Below are 21942 nucleotides of genomic sequence, written 5' to 3'. Positions count from 1 at the left end.
CAAGTGCATTGGCGATTTTGTCGATCGTAAACGCTAAAATATAATATCCTGCTTTTGAAATAAAGTTAGAAAAATACGCTTTAAATAATTTAATTAAACAAAAAAATATTTAAATTGTTGTTGTTGCTTTTTGTCACTCGTTTGTCGCATATTTACTACTGAAATGTGTTATTAATTGCGCGTGTATTCAAACCACACGTAAATGCTTGTAAATAAAAATTATACTACGGGAGATCACTTCATTTTTGTCCCCATTTTGCTAATTATGAGTTCATTTTTTTTCACCATCGAAATATATACGGTATAATAATATTTGATAAGCATTCAGTTTTCTTTCGACACATTCAAATCATACTTTTCTAGCCGCGTCATGCGGAAATGAGTCTTAAGGCGCGTTGGCCAGCGCAGCTAAAGCCCTGTCTGCGCAGTTGCGCAGTCTGGTCAGGAGCTGCGCTGTCCGCTGTATATCACGCAATGTTTCGTGGTCTCATTAGGTATCTCCTGACCTTCTGCGAGCTGCGCAGGCTGGACCATAGCTACGCTAGCCGCATATGGCATTAGACCCATTTCTGCATGACGCGAGTCTATAAAAATATCTTTGTTTCTTATAAATGGCACATTTAAGCAAAATACGTTTCGATAGAAAATTGAAGTCAAACTGTGTTATTTATAGCAAACTGGCAAATTTCGGTAGCATTTCAGTCTTTCAAGAACGATTTCCATACCGACTGAAGAGTACGGCAAACATTTACGGTTAGATAATGAAACGATTTCCATCATTTCATGACATTAGTTTTTTCGGTAGTTTATGTTTCCTCATCTTGAAAGCAATACTTTTTTATCAACGTTTATCGATAGTCCATTGTGTTTTCCCAGGACGATTTAGTACCGAGTCAAGTATTATTTAAACATAAAGCACACACACAATAATATCGAAAATGATCAATCCATACAGTTTGTTGTTTTCTGTTGTGATTTAGCGAAAATTTATAAATCATTTCCGATTGTCACGAATTTTCCCAAATGAACTGCGTTTTTCTTATCATTATGAAAACATAATGAAATGGAAATGATATGAATAGTAAAATATAAAAAAATCGTTATTTTATTTTTTTGCTTGATTTTTTCCGTTTTTCTTTCGTTGATCTGCTAAAAATAAATTCGGCTGTTATTAAGGTTGGTAACTAATAGCCTCATCTGTGCACATGTATGTGTACATTTCAACGTTCATTTAGAAGTCCTGCTGCAGATTTCCGAGCGATATCAGATCCCTCTCCCCGATGTACTTCCAGAAATCATTCAAGCGCTATCAACGAGGTTAGCAAAAGACGCACGATTATAGTGTATTGTAATCTCACGTAGTGGACTATTTTATTAAAATTAATAATTCACAAACTTACTCTTCCGCAACTCGTATAGCTTAAAAATGTTTTTTTTTAACTTGTTATATATACGATCCTTTCAAATTTATTTCATTTAACACAATATTCATTGTAGGTGTTAATTTTGTAAATGATTTGACTAGGGGACGTTTTGACATGGGGCCGTTTTGACTAGCTACCACTCAAAAGGTTACATTCCACTAAGAAATGGCCGGAAAGAAAGTTGCAAAACAGTCGATTTTGATTTGTGTCGAGTTCTTTCTTGGTTTGAACATGATACGTTTGAACATGACATGTCTTTTTTATTGCATAAATCGATTCCGCTTAGAATGGCCTGTAAGAAAATGTATGGTTATGGGGGTCTCTACGTGCAAAATGTGTCATTTATTTTCGCATCAAGTTGTCGTTTTTACATTTTATTATGACCTTGACATTAGTTTTTCCCGTACATTTTCATTCACCGGTTCGTCACGATTATTTCTGAACTTCCCTGATTCGTAAGTGCTATTAATTACAACGCGTGTGATCGGCTTGTCAAAAATAATAATGATGTAATGGAAATACAAAAAGCTCTATTGGTTTATCGAATTTTCAGTGAATGTATCATTGAGTCACAGTCAAAGTTGTTTGTGTACATTTAGTTGGAGAATAATCTGGATAAGACTGGAAATTTTGGTAGCTATAAGGCTAAGTAGGACGATCACTTCGGACTCTGTACCTCATTGTTGGTGATTTTTGTCTCATGTAAGTATCATGGTATGATGTCAGCTTAACCAAGAAATGAATTTACTTACTTTTACAAAACATCCAAATATTTAAGAGATGTTAAATCAGTGATTAATTTTGAAATCTACATCAATGAGTCCCTGGGACTGGCATATTTTGCAACAATGGGTCAAACTGAACAGAATGGGTCCCAGATTGTGTCTTTGTAAATTCGTTATAAATAATCTACTTAACATGATACACCTTAGCCAGGGGCTCTTTTATGCAATATTACAGCTAAAATAGGTTTATAGCAAGTAACATATTTATTTGTTTTACTTTTAATAACATTTACAAACAGTGAAACATAGTACATCTTAAGCAGAGAACTTTTAACATCTTTAACAATAAGGACTGTCTAGACTATAAACAAATTTGATGACTAGTGTTTATAATTTTTTGGTCAAAAGTAGTATAAACAGCAGATGTCTGTGTTGTTTTATGTACTTATATTCTATGTAACATAGGACGGAATACTGTATGATCTGTATCACTATTATGTATGTACGGTATAATAATAAAGGATGCTATTTATTTCAGAAATTGCAAATTTTAATTGTCACTTTAGAAAAATTAACACTGCTCAATTATGAATCAAGAAAAGAAAGATAACATCGCTTTACTATATAAATAATAACTGTCTGCGCTCACAACAGACGAACTCATAATGTGTTTTCTGCCGTTTTTTCTTCATATTTAAACCACATGGTTTACATTGAGGCTGTATTATCGATAAATATCTACACAGCGAGTTTAAATTGTTGAGGATCAATTTTGAAAACCTTTTTCGGTTGCGTTTTCTTTGTTTACAATCCAGGACAGCCAATTAATCGCCCAACGAACTTTTAATAAAACGCCGTAATTGATTGATTAATTGATATATTTGAACCAATCAAAATACGTGTATTACATTCCCAATGTAGTAATGTGACTTTCGTTCTACTTTTCAAAACGGTGTTGACATTTGTTTTGCTTATATCCACGAATCGTACTCGGTATCATGTACAACTTTGGCGACGTTGAAATTCAGAGTTTTTAAACCATGCGTCCCGAGAACGCACATGTTTGAGAATGATGCGTTCCCAGAAAAAAACGTGCGTCTGGCACGCGGGACGCACGGCAAAATAAATCACTGTTAAATTAGTTCTGGCTATCATAACTTTAAATGTCGCTTTTTATGATTTTTGACAGGCGCGACAGGTCTGTCGATACTATATAAACTGTACGCTGAAGTTTCTTTAGCTAATGTTAAATAAGTTCTGGTAATTGATGTTCCAGATTTTAATAGTATAGACAGCCTACATGTACATGACTTACAGACGTATGGGCGGCCTTAGACCTGACTATTTTCTCTATAATACCGTCCTTAACCTAATAAATATGCCTGGGCTTGTTGCAAATCACAAAGGGGGGCGCGTTTATTTCACCTTAGGTATACAGGGCTTGACACTAACTTTTTTTACCTACTGACCCAAAGGACCACCAGCTTTCAGAAATTACTGGTGCTCCAAGATTTCAACTGGTCCGACAATTTCTATGTTATTTTACCTAAATAACTGTCGTCTGCAAACAATATAGCGGTCGATGGCAAACGTCGTATTTAAAGAATAACAAATGAAAAGAAGCGTAACAATAAATAAATTATTTTTAAGCTGATCACTTTACACCTTTCTACAGACTATCGATCTGAATTAAAGAATGATAATTAAATAATTAGTTCTATGTCGATGATGTTACACCTTTCTACAGATTATCGTTTGAAATTTAAAGGTGATAATTAAATTGTTTTTTACCCACAAACTATGCTATTATAAAGCAATATGCCAAACAACTTGTATGTTAATTACGTATTTGCTAGGTTACTGGCTTTCATTTTCTGCAGTCAAACGCGAACAATTTTTCGGACTGTAGTTTTCGGATGCATTTTCTTTTGTGACGTCGATTATAATTTATTTTTGAAGTTCTTTATAGAAGAAATAGAATGACCAATGCACATGCGGTGATGCAGACGGTGTGGTTTATAATATTTAGACCTTGTAATCTTGAAAATACGCACGTTTACTCTTCGGCAATACATGTATCAAAACATTATTTGGTGCCCTCCAGTGTAAATAAGCACGGTAAACGAAGTATATTCTGATGGTACTAAGATCGATAAAATGCTGATTATTGCTGCTTTTTCAAAATAATAAATACCATTGTGTTCATTTCTCGATCGGAACGCTTCAAATTTTATTTCAATTTGTGTATCTATCACGGCGAAGTCCGGAGACATTTGCGGAACGCAAATCTATTTTTTGATCCGACAACAGGTTTTTGTCATCAGGGCATCTAGAAAAATTGGAATTTCCAATATGTTGCAATTTTTATCCCGGTCTCGTGTCGGCCCATAAAATAATGATGAAATTATCGGTTTATTATGAACATATAAAGTTGTTTTATTGATGAAAATGGCTTTCCACCAGTATTTCACAATAAGCTGGCCAGGATTTTTATAACTGGTCCGACGGATCAACCAAATTTCTAGTTTCACTGGTCCTCCGTATTTTTTACTGACCCCGGGTTCAACGGACCACCGTTAGTGTCGAGCCCTGGGTATAATATGAGCCAACACCTAAAATGTGTTTACAGGTGTTTTGGAAAAGTTCCAAGTTTATTGAGCAATCGTAAACATTTCACAATAATATTGAATTAGTTTTACCAGAATACAACACCCTATTATCATGCGAGAGGAAAGGGCCGTTTTTGATATAACCGTAGTGAGAATTTTACAGTACGCATGGCCGAGATAGCATCAGTTTTAATTAGTGATGGTTTATGGTTAGTAAGTGTTTTTATTATTAACCGATTGGCGATCCATATCATTGGTTGAAAATCTCGTATCGGTTGTTTTTTATCTGATCGCAGAGCTTTTTTTCCTTCTTTGTTTTTTTTTATCCGATCGCAGGGCTTTTTTTCCTTCTTTGGGACCCGCCAAAAAACAACCCTTTCCCCTGGGATTGTTTTTCCCCCTCAGCAGGTAAATTTTCCCCCAGACTTCATTTCCCCCCAATTTTTTTTTTTAATCTTCAAATGCATAATTTAACCAGATCCTGTGTAGAAAATATAACATAGTGCATAATTAAATTATCTGTTGCCTTGAATTTGTTTTACTAACAGCAAAATATGTTAAATTGATTATTTAAGACTTTCCATATTTTCTCCAAAATCCATTGTTTCGCATGAATTTTTTCCCCATAATACAGCATTTTGCGCGATTATTTTTCCCCTAAAAAAAAGCCAGGCTTTTTCCCCAAAATACGATAAAACCCCCCTGGATCGTAAAATAAATTTAGTGGTGTCACACCGCACCATTTTTATGAAACATCGTTGACGATTCTTCGGTCTAAAACGAAAGAGCTAATCAGAAGCGTTGTAACAGAAATATTTCACAGCGCCGTTTTTATTAAAAAATCATTGACGATTCATTGGTCTAAAACAAAAGAGCAAATCAGAAGCGTTGTAACAGTAACCGATGTAAATTCATCATAAAGTCTTATCGTGGAAAAAAAAGAATAATGAATCTTTCAATTTCGGATTTAAAGCTAAATCTGGTTAGAAAGAAATTGACACAGTTGATTTTTTTTCCTGTTTATATTGTTAGTTATTGTTCAATTACTATCTGTTTATTTGTTTTTGTTCTCATTATCTTTTTTAGATCAGCTTTGTTCACGATTGTTGTTACTTTTCTTAGTGCCGTTTGTTGTTATGGTTTTATCGTTGAAAAGAGAGTAAGTTTTCTGCATTATCAGAATGGAACTTTTTATAGTTTTCCACAATCACCCTTGTTTGAAGTTTTTTTATGCCCCCTTTTCGAAGAAAAGGTGGCATGTAGTGATCAGACTGTCTGTCTGTCCGTCTGTCTGTCCGTCTTTCCGTCACACTTTGCGTTTAGGTTTCGAAAAATGCTTATAACTTCTATTTCCCTTGAGATATAACCTTCATATTTGGTATGCATGTGTATATGGACAAGGCCTTTCCATACGCAAATTTTTTTTTACCCATGTGGCCTCGACCTTAGGGTCCGCGTTTAGGTTTCGAAATCTGCGTTTAGGTTTCGAAAAATGCTCATAACTTCTTTGTCCCTTGAGATATAACCTTCATATTTGGTATGCATGTGTATATGGACAAGGCCTTTCCATTCGCATACAAATATTTACCCCTGTGACCTTGACCTTGAACTTAGGGTCCGCGTTTAGGTTTCGAAATCTGCGTTTAGGTTTCGAAAAATGCTCATAACTTCTTTGTCCCTTGAGATATAACCTTCATATTTGGTATGCATGTGTATATGGACAAGGCCTTTCCATACGCACAAAAATGTTTACCCCTGTGACCTTGACCTTGAACTTAGGGTCCGCGTTTAGGTTTCGAAATCTGCGTTTAGGTTTCAAAAAATGCTCCTAACTTCTATGTCCCTTGAGATATAACCTTCATATTTGGTATGCATGTGTATATGGATAAGGCCTTTACATACGCACAAAAATCTTTACCCCTGTGACCTTGACCTTGAACTAAGGGTCTGCGTTAAGGTTTTGAAATCTGCGTTTAGGTTTCGAAAAATGCTCATAACTTCTATGTCCCTTGAGATATAACCTTCATATTTGGTATGCATGTGTATATGGACAAGGCCTTTCCATTCGCACACACATTTTTACCCCTGTGTCCTTGACCTTGAACCTAAGGTCCGCGTTTAGGTTTCGAAATCTGCGTTTAGGTTTCGAAAAATGCTCATAACTTCTATGTCCCTTGAGATATACCTTCATATTTGGTATGCATGTGTATATGGACAAGGCCTTTCCATACGCACACACATTTTTACCCCTGTGACCTTGACCTTGAACTTAGGGTCCGCGTTAAGATTTCGAAATCTGCGTTTAGGTTTCAAAAAATGCTCATAACTTCTATGTCCCTTGAGATATAACCTTCATATTTGGTATGCATGTGTATATGGACAAGGCCTTTCCATACGCACACATTTTTTTACCCCAGTGACCTTGAACTTAGGGTCCGCGTTTAGGTTTTGAAATCTGCGTTTAGGTTTCGAAAAATGCTCATAACTTTATGTCCCTTGAGATATAACCTTCATATTTGGTATGCCTGTGTATATGGACAAGACCTTTCCATATGGACAAAAAATTTTACCCCTGTGACCTTGACCTTGAAGTTAAGGTCCGCTTTTAGGTTTCGAAAAAATCTCATAACTTCTACCAAGCGTTTATAGGGGGCATAAGTCATCCAACTTTAACATTTTGCAATAATTTTTGCTATATTGAAGATAGCAACTTCATATTTGGCATGCATGTGTATCTCATGAAGCTGCACATTTTGAGTGGTGAAAGGTCAAGGTCAAGGTCATCCTTCAAGGTCAGAGGTCAAATATATGTGGCCAAAATCGCTCATTTTATGAATACTTTTGCAATATTGAAGATAGCAACTTGATATTTGGCATGCATGTGTATCTCATGGAGCTGCACATTTTGAGTGGTGAAAGGTCAAGGTCAAGGTCATCCTTCAAGGTCAGAGGTCAATTATATGTTGCCAAAATTGCTCATTTTATGAATACTTTTGCAATATTGAAGATAGCAATTTGATATTTGGCATGCATGTGCATCTCATGGAGCTGCTCATTTTGAGTGGTGAAAGGTCAAGGTCAAGGTCATCCTTCAAGGTCAGAGGTCAAATATATGTAGCCCAAATCGCTTATTTTATTAATACTTATGCAATACTGAAGATAGCAACTTGATGTTTGGCATGCATGTGTATCTCATGGAGCTGCACATTTTTAGTTGTGAAAGGTCAAGGTCATCCTTCACAAGGTCAAGGTCATCCTACAATGTCAAACATCATATAGGGGGACATTGTGTTTCACAAACACATCTTGTTTTTGTTTTTTTTCATATATCCCCCAATTACCTTGAGTTAAGCGGTAAAGGAAACAACTAAAATAATTTCTAAATTAATTTAAACAATGCCGAAATAAATGATGTACCTAAAAAGATTTATTTCATTCCAATTAAATCCATGTCAAAATTGTTCATTTACAGCATGTTTAACCACGCAAAGCTGATAATTCTATACACACCCGCAAATGACATACACTACACGTGTTGTTTACCTTGAGTCAAGAGGTCACATCCGAAAAGCTAGAGTACTCGATTGCAATAGGCATGAGGTCAACAAAACTTTGAAAATTCGATTCACTCAACAAATTTATAGAAACTGAAAGATTAATTTAACTGTCTTTATAATTTCTATGTACCATTTAACAATTTTCTGTTTTATCAGTTGATCTTCTTTTGAGCAACATTGACACAAAAAAGTGCTCAAGAATTGAAAAAAAAAGTTCGCAATTTGTTCATTTTTTTTTCGGCATATATAATTAAAAGATTTATCATCCAATCGGGACAGGGTATACCCGCTGAACATGTAGATATCGGCATGTCACCTATTTTCATGATGTGCGCGCACAGATTGTTCCATGCAACAATTTCTGGGAATCGTGACAAAGTAAAAGAATTTTCTTTAAAAAAAATCAAATACACAAAAGTATGTATTAACACTAGCGCTGTGGTCTGCAATTTTTGTGCAAGTTTAATGAAGAGTACCGAAAAAATGCACGGAATATGCATAAATTTGGAGTATTTCAGTTGAAGTTAGATTTTATATGCAATTAAACTGTTTAGTCGTTTCTGAAATTATTTTCAAGTGTAGTAATGTTAGTAAAACAACATACTCGGAGCGCATGCGTGTGACATCATCACAAGAGCCTCGTTCTTAATGTAAACAAAGTGATCGAAATTAGGTCATGCTCAAAATAAGGGAATCGTATGATAGATCCAGTTTTAAATTAAGTAAGGATTGAAAACTTCTTACATTTTTAGCTCATCTATTTTTTGAAAAAAAATTATGAGCTATTGTCATCACCTTGGCGTCGGCGTCGGCGTCGGCGTCGGCGTTGGCGTTGGCGTTGGCGTTGGCGTCGGCGTCCGGTTAAGTTTTGCGTTTAGGTCCACTTTTCTCAGAAAGTATCAATGCTATTGCATTCAAACTTGGTACACTTACTTACTATCATAAGGGGACTGGGCAGGCAAAGTTAGATAACTCTGGCGTGCATTTTGACAGAATTATGTGCCCTTTTTATACTTAAAAAATTGAAAATTTTGGTTAAGTTTTGCGTTTAGTTCCACTTTTCTCAGTAAGTATCAATGCTATTGCATTCAAACTTGGTACACTTACTTACTATCATGAGGGGACTGGGCAGGCAAAGTTAGATAACTCTGGCATGCATTTTGACAGAATTATGTGCCCTTTTTATACTTAGAAAATTGACAATTTTGGTTAAGTTTTGTGTTTAGGTCCATTTTATTCCTTAAGCATCAAAGCTATTGCTTTCATACTTGCAACACTTACTAACTATCATATGGGGACTGTGCAGGCAAAGTAATGTAACTCTGACTGGCATTTTGACAGAATTATGTGCCCTTTTTATACTTAGAAAATTGAAAATTTGATTAAGTTTTGTGTTTAGGTCCACTTTATTCCTACAGTATCAAAGCTATTGCTTTCATACTTGCAAGATTTATGAACTATCATAAGGGGACCGTGCAGGCAAAGTTATGTAACTCTGACTGGCATTTGGACGGAATTATGGGCCCTTTATACTTAGAAAATTGAAAATTTGGTTAAGATTTATGTTTTGGTCCATTTTACCCCTAAAGTATCATAGATATTGCTTTCATACTTGGAACACTCACAAACTATCATAAGGGTACAGTAAAAGGACAAGTTGCATAACTCTGGTTGTCATTGTTACGGAATTATGGCCCTTTTTTGACTTAGTAACTTTTAATATAATGGTTAAATTTTGTGTTTCGATCCACTTTACTTCTTAAGTATCAAGGCTATTGCTTTCAAACTTCAAATACTTACATGCTATCATGAGGTTACTGTACCTGGCAACTTGAATTTTACTTTGACCTTTGAATGACCTTGACTCTCAAGGTCAAATTATTAAATTTTGCTAAAATTGCCATAACTTCTTTATTTATGATTAGATTTGATTGATACTTTGATGAAACTACTCTTACCTGACATACCACAATAGACTCCACCCACCACCATCCCCCGTGCCCTCCCCCCCCCCTCCCCCCCCCTCCCCCCCCCCTATTTTTTTTTTTTTTTTTTTTTTTTTTTTTTAAGATCTCTCAATTACCACCACTCTCACACATACCACCCCCCACAACCCTCACACCCACCCAACCCACCAACCCCCCCCCCCCCCCCCCCCACCCCCCCCCCCATTTTTTTTTTTTTTTTTTTTTTTTTTTTTTTTTTTTTTTTTTTTTTTTTTTAAGATCATCTCAAAAATTACCAAACACCAACTACCCCCCACTATACCCCCCCCCCCCCCCCCTCCATTTTTTTTTAAAACTGTTATGTTTGAAATACCGTCCAAACATCCACCCAAATCCACCCCAAAACCCCCCCCCCCCCTCCCCACCCCCCCCCCCCCCCCCGAATTTTTTTTTTTTTTTTTTTTTTTTTTTTTCGCTTTTTTGGAAGATAATGTAATAAATGTCCACAACCCCACACTATACACCCCTCTTCACTCCACTCCTCCCTCCTTTGTGATTGAAAATGAGAGTCCCTTCACCTTTAAAAAGAAAATAGATGAGCGGTCTGCACCCGCAAGGCGGTGCTCTTGTTTTTTTTTATGCCCCCCTTTGAAGAAGAGGGGGTATAATGCTTTGCACATGTCAGTCGGTCGGTCTGTCAGTCCGTCCACCAGGTGGTTTCCGGATGATAACTCAAGAACGCATGGGCCTAGGATCATGAAACTTTATAGGTACATTGATCATGACTTGCAGATGGCCCCTATTGATTTTGAGGTCACTAGGTCAAAGGTCAAGGTCACGGTGACCCGAAATAGTAAAATGGTTCCGTATGATAACTCAAGAACGCATAGGCCCAGGATCATGAAACTTCATAGGTAGATTGATCATGACTCGCAGATGACCTCTATTGATTTTGAGGTCACTAGGTCAAAGGTCAAGGTCACGATGACCCAAAATAGTAAAATGGTTTTCGGATGATAACTCAAGAACGCATACGCCTAGGATCATGAAACTTCATAGGTAGATTGATCATGACTCGCAGATGACCCCTATTGATTTTGAGGTCACTAGGTCAAAGGTCAAGGTCATGGTGATCCAAAATAGTAAAATGATTTTCGGATGATAACTCAAGAACGCATACTCCTAGGATCATGAAACTTCATAGGAAGATTGATCATGACTCGCAGATGACCCCTATTGATTTGAGGTCACTAGGTCAAAGGTCAAGGTCATGGTGACCCGAAATAGTAAAATGGTTTTCGGATGATAACTCAAGAATGCATATGTCTAGGATCATGAAACTTCATGGGTAGATTGATCATGACTCGCAGATGAACCCTATTGATTTTGAGGTCACTAGGTCTAAGGTCAAGGTCGCGGTGACCATAAATAGTTAAATGGTTTCCGGATGATGAATCAAGAACGCTTATGCCTGGGATCATGAAACTTCTTAGGTACATTGATCATGACTCGCAGATGACCCATATTGATTTTCAGGTCAAAGGTCAAGGTCACGACGACCCAAAACAGTAAAATTGTTTCCGGATGATAACTCAAGAACGATTTTGCCTAGGATCATGACACTTAATAGGTACATTGATCATGACTCGCAGATGACCCCTATTGATTTTCAGGTCACTAGGTCAAAGGTCAAGGTCACAGTGACAAAAAACGTATTCACACAATGGCTGCCACTACAACGGACAGCCCATATGGGGGGCATGCATGTTTTACAAACAGCCCTTGTTTCGTTTTGCCATTGTAATGGAGCAGAGGACAATTTTCATTTCATAAATTTAATACCTGGGGAAAAATCTAAATTGTCTGTAATTGGACCTGTCATATTAATTACTAAAATGTAAATATTAGTTTCAGCCAGAGCACAGATATCTATTAGCCAACTTAGTTGCATATTTTCATTGTTTTCTCGTGGGCTTCGCCACCCTGAACCCCCAACCAGGGTGTTGCCCTGGACCCACAGGGGGCCTTGGCGGCCCCCTAGACTCCCGGCCTAATCGGTTGCTTTGTTAAAAAAATCTGTTGTTCCAAAATATAATGAAAACACTGGGTTACGGTAGATACCTTATTAACCAGACCAAAATATTTTCTGGTTGAATTGGGCCTAGCAATAAAATAATAAATCAGGTGAAGATATGCAGATAATAAGGTTGCTATTATTTGAATTTTGGAGCGGTTGAGGAATGTCCCCAATGTCAACAACTATCATAGCAAATTAATAGATCCTAAATTTAATTTTTACTATGTTAAGCACTGCATTGTGTCTACTCGAAGTGACACAGCAATCTACCAGGTATGTATAAAATGTAAGCCATTTGCTTCGGTCCAGCGTACAGCATAGTGAACAACCTGGGTAGATCCGTATTTTAAACGCACAATGTCAAAATAAAATTGTAACATGAATTTGTGATTAAAACTGAAAACACCAATACAATAATAAAATCGCTTGCATGTTGGAGTTTAATCCTAACATCGATATTTTCCAAATATATATGTTATTATTATTATTATTATTAAAGTTTTATTTCTATAAGGTTCTTGCCAATTACCTTGTTGACAAAAAAAGAATTTTCCGTCAATAAAATGCAATTACTTTACCCCTTTGCAGCCGAGAAATTGGGGCGCTATTATTTTGATCACTTCTTCATTTTATTAGCTCGTCTATTTTGTGAAAAAAAATTATGAGCTATTGTCATCACCTTGGCGTTGGCGTCGGCGTCCGGTTGAGTTTTGCGTTTAGGTCCACTTTTCTCAGAAAGTATCAATGTTTTTGCATTCAAACTTGGTACACTTACTTACTATCATCAGGGAACTGGGCAGGCAAAGTTAGATAACTCTGGAATGCATTTTGACAGAATTATGTGCCCTTTTTATACTTAGAAAATTGAAAATGTTTGTTAAGTTTTGTGTTTAGGCCATTTTATTCCTTAAGTATCAAAGCTATTGCTTTTATACTTGCAACACTTACTAACTATCATAAGGGGACTGTGCAGGCAAAGTTATGTAACTCTGACTGGCATTTTGACAGAATTATGTGCCCATTTTATACTTAGAAAACTGAAAATTTGGTTAAGTTTTGTGTTTAGGTCCACTTTATTCCTACCGTATCAAAGCTATTGCTTCACACTTGCAACACTTATTAACTATCATAAGGGGACTTTGCAGGCAAAGTTATGTATCTCTGACTGGCATTTGGACGGAATTATGGGCCCTTTATACTTAGAAAATTGAAAATTTGGTTAAGTTTTGTGTTTTGGTCCACTTTACCCCTAAAGTATCATAGATATTGCTTTCATACTTGGAACACATGCAAACTATCATAAGGTCACAGTAAAAGGACAAGTTGCATAACTCTGGTTGTCATTTTTACGGAATTATGGCCCTTTTTTTGACTTAGTAACTTTGAAAAAATGGTTAAATTTTGTGTTTCTATCCACTTTATTTCTAAAGTATCAAGGCTATTGCTTTCAAACTTCAAATGCTATCATGAGGTTACTGTACCTTGCAAGTTGAATTTTACCTTGACCTTTGAATGACCTTTACTCTCAAGGTCAAATTATTAAATTTTGCTAAAATTGCCATAACTTCTTTATTTTGATTAGATTTGATTGATACTTTGACAAAACTACTCTTACCTGACATACCACAAAAGACTCCACCCAAACCATCCCCCGTGCCCTCCCCCCCTCTCCCCCCCCCCCCCCCCGAATCCCTCCCCCTATTTTTTGTTTTTTTTAAGATCATCTCACAAATGACCACCACACCCTCACACTATACCCCCCCACCCCACCCCCCAATATTTTTTTTTTAAACGGTTAAAAAACACAATTATTTAATTTTATTTTTGAAATACCGTCCATCCATTGCACCCAAGAATCCCCTCCCCCCCACCCCCCCACTCCCCCCGCCCCCGAATTAAAAAAAAAAAATTTGCATTTTTTTTCGCATTTTTGGAAGATAATGTAATAAATGTCCACACCCCCACACTATACACCCCTCTTCACTCCACCCCTTCCTCCTTTGTTTAAAAAGAAAATAGATGAGCGGTCTGCACCCGCAAGGCGGTGCTCTTGTTATACGATAGGGGCGCGTTTATTAGGGCGGGAGCCTTTATTAGGATAAAGACGGTAGGTGCTATACAGCTTCAAAAATGCAGTAGGGGGCATTGTGTTTCAAAAACACTAGTCTTGCTTAAAAAAAAAAAATTAAACTGAAATGGAATGTTTTTCTGAAAATAAGTAACAATAATAAGGCCTACACAAAATTTAAAATTAGCCTCAATGATGCCTGCGGTTGTAATAATATGGCTTAAAGCAAACTAAAACTGTTGATGGTTGTCAACCTGAGTCAGTGTTGAACATGTCCTAGAATTAGGAGCTCATTTGAACAATTACATTTCTCTGATGAAAGGTGTCAGTCCCAAATGAGCACTGAAACTGAAAATGTCACCAAAAAAGCATATGAACGAATGCTTAAATAGGTTAATGCAATTTTAATAAGAGCGCAAAATTGTTGCTTTAGTCAGTCAAAGTCCAGGCATGGAAAGTGTGCGTGTTGCAAAGACCATGCACTGTAACTAAATAAAAACTTGCAACTCAGAACATGTAGCATTTTATGATGAAAAATTGATATTGGACTTAATGCACTGTGCACACAGGAAAGGATTGTAGGACATAAGCCCCCCAGGACAAAACCCCCCCAATGAAAAAATGAACATTTGGACAATTGCCCCCCAGTAGAAATGACAGGTAGGATATAAGCCCCCCAGTGCTTATTTTGCATCTGGACATTTGCCCCCCAGTGCTTATTTTAGAAGTGAACATTAATTTTGCCCCCCAGTGCTAATATCATATGTTGTTTCCATTAAACTAGTATATCTCTGTCTTTGGATTCATTATTATTTCATATCTCACAAATATATAATCATAGAAACTTGGATCATTATAATTTGAAATAAAAAAGGTCCAGAAACACACTTGAATTTCCTAATCTTAGGTAAAACAAACATCTTAAAGAATTGTTCTTTAATTAATCAATCAAAAGGATTATCAGCTTGTTAAAGGTGTGACATGTGGCTTTGATCATATACTTGTTAATGAAAATGAATGGCTTCTTTATTTAATCAATCAAAAGGATTATCAATAATAATTATCATAACTTAGTACAAATAATGATAATTAAAGTGAACACATATAACAACATTTAAAGGCAATTATTTTTGTAGTTACATTGTTTGAGTGACAATTAACTAAAACTTAGTATATAACGAAACTATCACATTTCAAATGATACATTTCATCATGGAAATTATTAAGAGTAATAAAGGGTCTGAGAAATTACTGAAGGATGGGTACTCTTACACCAAAAAGAAGTCTCGTAAAGAATCAATACATTGGGAATGTTCCAAGCGCAGAAGCGCTTCATGTAAAAGAACCTTGACAACTAATCTTGATGTAAGTATAATATTAAAATGCTATTTGTTATCTTTGCTATCATAACTTTTAAAATAGCGATTTGCAAAATTAATTCCAGACAGTATTGCATAACTTCACAAATTTAATTATTTGAAGTAAAGGTAAATGTAGTATTTGTAAGCTTAACCAACATTCAAAATATCAATTAATTTACATAATTAATTCCAAACAGTTATACAAAACGTCACAAAATAATTTTATATATAATAAATTAAATGTTTCATTGCTATTATCATTAGTTACAATATTAAATAATTGTTTTTATATATTCAGGTTACTATGGTCACATCATCCACAACACACAGTAACGATGCTGACCACTTAGCCATAGAAGTTATGAAAGTCAGAGAAGAGATCAAATCCAGTGTCGCCTTATTTATCCCTTCCATTATTTAAGCCTTTCAGTGGTGGTAATCGGATAAATGGATTATCATCTCAAAGGTTTTGAGTAATCAGGTGGTGATAATTGGACATGATTATCTGCTCAATCGAGTAATGTCATTAAAAATTAGGCACTGGGGGGCAAATGTCCACTTCTAAAATAAGCACTGGGGGGGCAAATGTCCAGATGCAAAATAAGCACTGGGGGGCTTATATCCTACCAGTCATTTCTACTGGGGGGCAATTGTCCAAATGTTCATTTTTTCATTGGGGGGGGGGGTTTTGTCCTGGGGGGCTTATGTCTGGATCCCACAGGAAAGTATTGACCCATTTACACCATAGAAAAAAAACAACAATTTACATTCAATACATGGCAGTCAATGTATTTTTTAAGAGCCAAAATGCACCAGACTATGTTGTTTTACAAATATGTTTGAACAAAATATTACTGACGTGGAGGGGGGAGGGGTGTAGAGGAGTAACCCAGTTTATTGACAATACATAAAAGAAAGTAAAAATAAAAATGATTAAAATAAAGCATGTATTTTCAGGTGAAAATATTACATATTTTATCTAAATGTGATTGCATGATAATATACTACAATGCTTGTTGATATCAATACATTTATTTGGCCACAACAAATCAATAGGAGGTTTTTGTGTGACGTCACAAAAGGGGTTTTCCGTTACTAAAAATAGATTGGCCGTCAACTTCTCGATCGCGGCCAATTACATTGTATCAGAGTAAAGGTCGTCGGAAGACTTAATAATTACAATTTCACAAAACAAAACTATCAATACCCGTATTCTTTAAGTAAGACTTTAATAAATGATATTTCAAAAATAATAAAACATATAATAATTTGAATATTACTTTAAGTGGTGTGGATGCGATAGTGTTATTTTTCATCAGCGATTCAAATTTAGTGCTAAGGGTGGGTGCATTGAATCGGTTATAAAACAAAGCCCTGAAATAGTTCAATACATTTCAATCTTGAATTGTAGTTTTAATTTTATTTTACATTGAATGAATTTTCGTTTCGTTTGCATTGAATGAAAATATTAATAAATTTAAGCATTCAAATCGAAAAAAACACCTGCATATTTTGCAAATTGAAATGTCTTTGCATGTACATGTATATTGAAAACTCTTCTGTAGTGATACTGAGCGATACAAATCTAGCATTTTATGATACCATAAAACTACACATTTAATTTATTTTACGCCAAGTATTTTATATCCCTATGATAACCAAACGCGATTGCTTGTTTTCATGATGATGTTTCGAACACTGCAGTAACGCACGATCTTTACACATTATAGCAAATTTTACATTTGCAGGTACCCGTTAAATACGTTAATTGTGTAGCAGTAAACTTGTACAATATTTTAAATGTATAGTTATTAAACACTTTATTGTTATGTTTAAACTGGTTAATTTATATATACTTAATAGTTCCTAGCTGTTAATCCATTTCGAACAAATGTCTATTTTTTTAAAATATGTTCAAATATTTTATTTAAGCAACTGTTAGGTTAGACTTAATATGCCAAGAGATGACATGGAGGTATCATAAATTGTGTTTAATGACCAGACACATGTGGTTTATGCAGAGACCCCATACAGAGCCATACAAGCATAGGTCCCTGGGTTTATGACACACTGTTTTTTTTAGTCATTGTCTGGACAGTATCCGATCATATCGAGATAATCGGTTTGTGATAAACAAAGGGGCAATTAAACACTGGGTTAAAAATGCTGAAACAGAGTGTCAAAATTGGTGTGAACAATTAAATAAATAAAAACATTTACATTTATCAAGAGGATTTAGTTATTCTGTAACAAGGTAAGTTTTTACAGACAAATAGGTTCAAATCAGTTTCTATATGTTGATTACATAAAATCAATCAATTTGTTGTTTGTTTTCGTCCTAATTTGTGTTCGTTCATTGGATTCAATTTAATCTGAAAGAATTTTCAATTTCTGAGTATTTTTTGTTCATTAAAAGGGTCGCGAATATGATTGTAACCGTATTACAATGCGGTTCATCAAATGCAAACAATAGCAGAATGGCCGCAGTTTTGACGGCCAAAATTAGAGCATGCGCAAACGTGACGTCATTATCGGAATCCCCAAAACCTCCTATTAAATGGCCGTCGGATTTGCCACACCTAAAAATCTTGAAATGAAATTTAAATATTTTTATTTTTAGTTTGCGCCGCAGCAACAATTTTTCTACGCACCTATTCATTAATAATTTAGTTACATTTAGCCTACGTACTTTACAACGTAGACTGTTATAACGCTTTGCGTTAATAAATTCGTTTATGGTAAAAAGAACTGGCGGCGTTTGTCTGTCTAATTGTGTTTGCCAAAGACACTAATGGAAATGTTAATTTTCCCCCGGGGCAATCGCCGCAATGAGTCATTGCATCACAGATGATTTTAGTAATTTTAAATATCTCAGCTGCATCTACAAAGGATGTGAAATGTCGCTGGTATGCGTTTGGTAAAAATCTGCAATGAACTTGTAAGCATTGATTGAAGTTAAAATATCAAACATTAACCTGCAACTGAGTGTCGCCATGAAACTGGGCAAAAAAATTGTGATGTATAATATAAATTGTACACGCCTCCCATCTACCTGTTCAAACTGTTGAGGACTAAGTCCAAGGTGTATATTATGCCCCAAAAACATGAAGTTAACATAAGTGCAAAAGTGAAGAAACTTTCTGGACCTCAACAACGTTACTTGGATTTGAAGGACTTTTTTAAAATACAAAACTTTTACTACCCATTTCTTATTGTTGTTGCATTGGGAAGTTATGTTTTTTTTTACTTTACACGACTTAAACTTCTCATTTCTAATTTTAACGGTGTTAAACTAACAAAAGTAATGCATCAAGTATTCTATAATACTATAACCTATGATATTTAGAACTAATACAAATTCAAGATATTTTGTATCAGTGTTTTTTTCCCCCCAAATTACAGCCTAGAGTCTTACAGGCTGTGTCCAAATTGCAAAATTTGTTTCCCAATGGCAAAAAGTAATTTTTGTCCCCAAAAATCTGGCAAATATTTCCAAAAAAAGCTAACTTTTTCAATAAACTCAATAAGAAAATTAAGGCACAGGCTGTAAAATATAATACAAAGAAAAATCAATACTAATGCTTGATATTTATTGTATTATTTCTTGTTTCTTGTTATGTAACCATCATTGACTAAAAGCTGAGCTTCAAATGTAACTTTGATGAAAACTACAGTGTAACATGTTAAATTTACGTAGTCACTACCTGGTGTGAGTAAGCAGAACAGCTATTGGAGATTTTATGCCCGCCTTTGAAGAAGAGGGGGTATATTGTTTTGCTCATGTCGGTCGGTCCGTCCACCAGATGGTTTCCGGATGATAACTCAAGAAGGCTTAAGCCTAGGATCATGAAACTTCATACATAGATTGATCATGACTGGCACATGACCCCTATTGATTTTCAGGTCACTAGGTCAAAGGTCAAGGTCACAGTGACTCTAAACAGTAAAATGGTTTCCGGATGATAACTCAAGAATGCTTACGCCTAGATCTTGAGTGAAATAAAATCGATATTCCATCGAATCGAACAATTTTATTTTTTTTAAGCTTTTTTCACCGTTTATTTACATTGTAAATGAGTTAAACTGTATTCTTTTACTGGATTTATGACGTCATTTTGTTGAAAAAATGACGTCATTTCACAGTTAAACAGTGACAAATATCAATATTTTTCACTGTTATTTTTCACTGTTTAAAACAGTGGAATACCAGTTTTATTTCACTGAAATTTCTCTATAAACCACCGGAAAGGATAAAATAAAATTGAAACCTTGACAACTTTTAGTTATCGATTTTAAAGTATTTGGGAGCAAAATATCAAATACGCCAATTTACCAATATGAAGACTTCACAACATGAATTTTCCCAATTTCAGTTTTTTTTGCGCATATTTTTCCCAATTGAGCTGATACCGGTACCGATACTATTCCACATTGGGCAAAAAAATCGCTGATGCGTTGTAATAGAGATGGAACGCGGAGTCAGAGGACAAAACTTATTTTGTTTCTACAAAATCACAAATTGGTGCAATCAAATATCAATTTGTCTGTTGTCCGGCTAAAACTGGTTGGTACATGCGCTTCTCACCTTGGCGACCCAGGTTCATTGACCATTCCTGAAAGCATGTGAGTATGGTTGATGGACGGGTGGGGTTTCCCCCTGGTACTCTGGGTTCCACAACAATACAAGACCACACCAACATTTAATCCTTTGCACGCTGGGAAATTTGTTGTCTGCTAAAATGTTGTCTGCTGAATTTCTAAAATTAGCATTTTCTTCAATACACACACACTGATGTAATCAAATATCATAAACACATTTAAAATATAATTACTTAAGGTTTGTTATACCTCGTTGCACCACACTGAACACTTAATGTGACATTTTATCAATCTACCTTAAGCATCTGGAAAATGCAATGAATATACATAAAATGGAGCATTAAATGTGTTTTCTTAAAGTTATATCTCGTACAATTTTATTAATTTCAAAACTTTTGCTACGGATCTAACAACATCACATAAGGTAAGAAAATAAGGTAAGGTAAGAAAATGGGGTGTTTTTTTTTAATTTGATTGTCATTTCTACAGAGAATGCCATTTTTAATCATGATAATTCTATGTTTGAATATTCTTAAAAATTTGCAAAAAAATATTATAAATGAAAACACAAAAGTCACAATAATATTATTATATGTACTTATAACAATCATTAACACTTTGTACTTTGATACATTTTAGATTAACGAATTATTATGATTTTCTCAATTAATGAAAGTGATGTTTGCATGAAAACAGTTAGTAACTGCTGTAATGTGATCCCAACATAGTCAGTATGATAAGTCATAAAAATGCATACTACCAGAATATTGATAGACTATCACAAATATATGCATTAACATTATCTGAACCATTATGTTTGAGAAAAACAACAAAATAATGTCCATTTTAAGCCTATTATATGATTATCAAAATAATATGAGGTGCTTTCTGGGAAAACTGAGCTTGATTCATGTACGTAAAGTGCCGTCCTAGATTAGCCTATGCAGTCCGCACAGATCAATCAGGAATTACAATTGCCTGACTGGATTTTTGTTTAAAAGAGACTTTTATTAACAAAAAATTCCATTAAAGCAAAAAGTGTCGTTCCTGATAAGCCTGTGCAGACTGCTTAGGCTAATTTGGGACATCACTTTACACACAGTCATGCATAAGGCAAAGTTTTCCCAGAACTACCTAGGTTCAAAGTTAAACTGCATAATACACTAACTAAGAATATGAAATAAGATGTCAGGCATGATACTAAAAATCCCTAACACACCAATAAGCAATTTCAATTTTTTAAAAGACAGTAATTCAGACAGTACAGGTATTATTTTTGACAATTTTTCATTACAATTGCTTAACCCTTTCAGTGCTGGAACCGAAGTTTGAAGGCCTTTGCAAACAGTTTGGATCCAGATGAGACGCCACAGAACGTGGTGTCTCATCAGGATCCAAACTGTTTGCTCTTCTGATAGTATTCTTAGAAAAAAATCGAAAAAAATGCTAATTTTAGAAATTCAGCAGACAACATTTTAGCAGACGAGAAATTTCCCAGCATGCAAAGGGTTAAACAACTGTTCTTTATCTATCAAGTTATCAGTTACAACAACTAAAATGAGTACATGTAAACTCA

General features: G+C 35.2%; 1 protein-coding gene across 3 annotated transcripts in view; it reads left to right on the top strand.

Annotated features, from left to right (window-relative positions):
* The first annotated feature begins 1204 nt into the window (after positions 1-1204).
* Positions 1205-21942, top strand: part of LOC127833981 (glutathione synthetase-like) — a 44569-nt gene continuing 23831 nt past the window's right edge. Inside the window, exon 1 of one of the 3 annotated variants that reach the window (XM_052359508.1) lies at positions 1205-1317. The gene's annotated coding sequence lies outside the window, so the exon portion shown is untranslated. Of the gene's footprint in view, positions 1318-1826; positions 1880-1903; positions 2127-21942 lie in introns of those variants that run through there. The other 2 variants (XM_052359509.1, XM_052359507.1) reach the window with 2 other exon arrangements.

This window comes from Dreissena polymorpha, chromosome 6 (assembly GCF_020536995.1).
Source record: "Dreissena polymorpha isolate Duluth1 chromosome 6, UMN_Dpol_1.0, whole genome shotgun sequence".
Classification (NCBI taxonomy): domain Eukaryota; kingdom Metazoa; phylum Mollusca; class Bivalvia; order Myida; family Dreissenidae; genus Dreissena; species Dreissena polymorpha.
The sequence above is the reverse complement of the archived record's forward strand: the minus strand, read 5'-3'. Positions and strand labels throughout refer to the sequence as shown.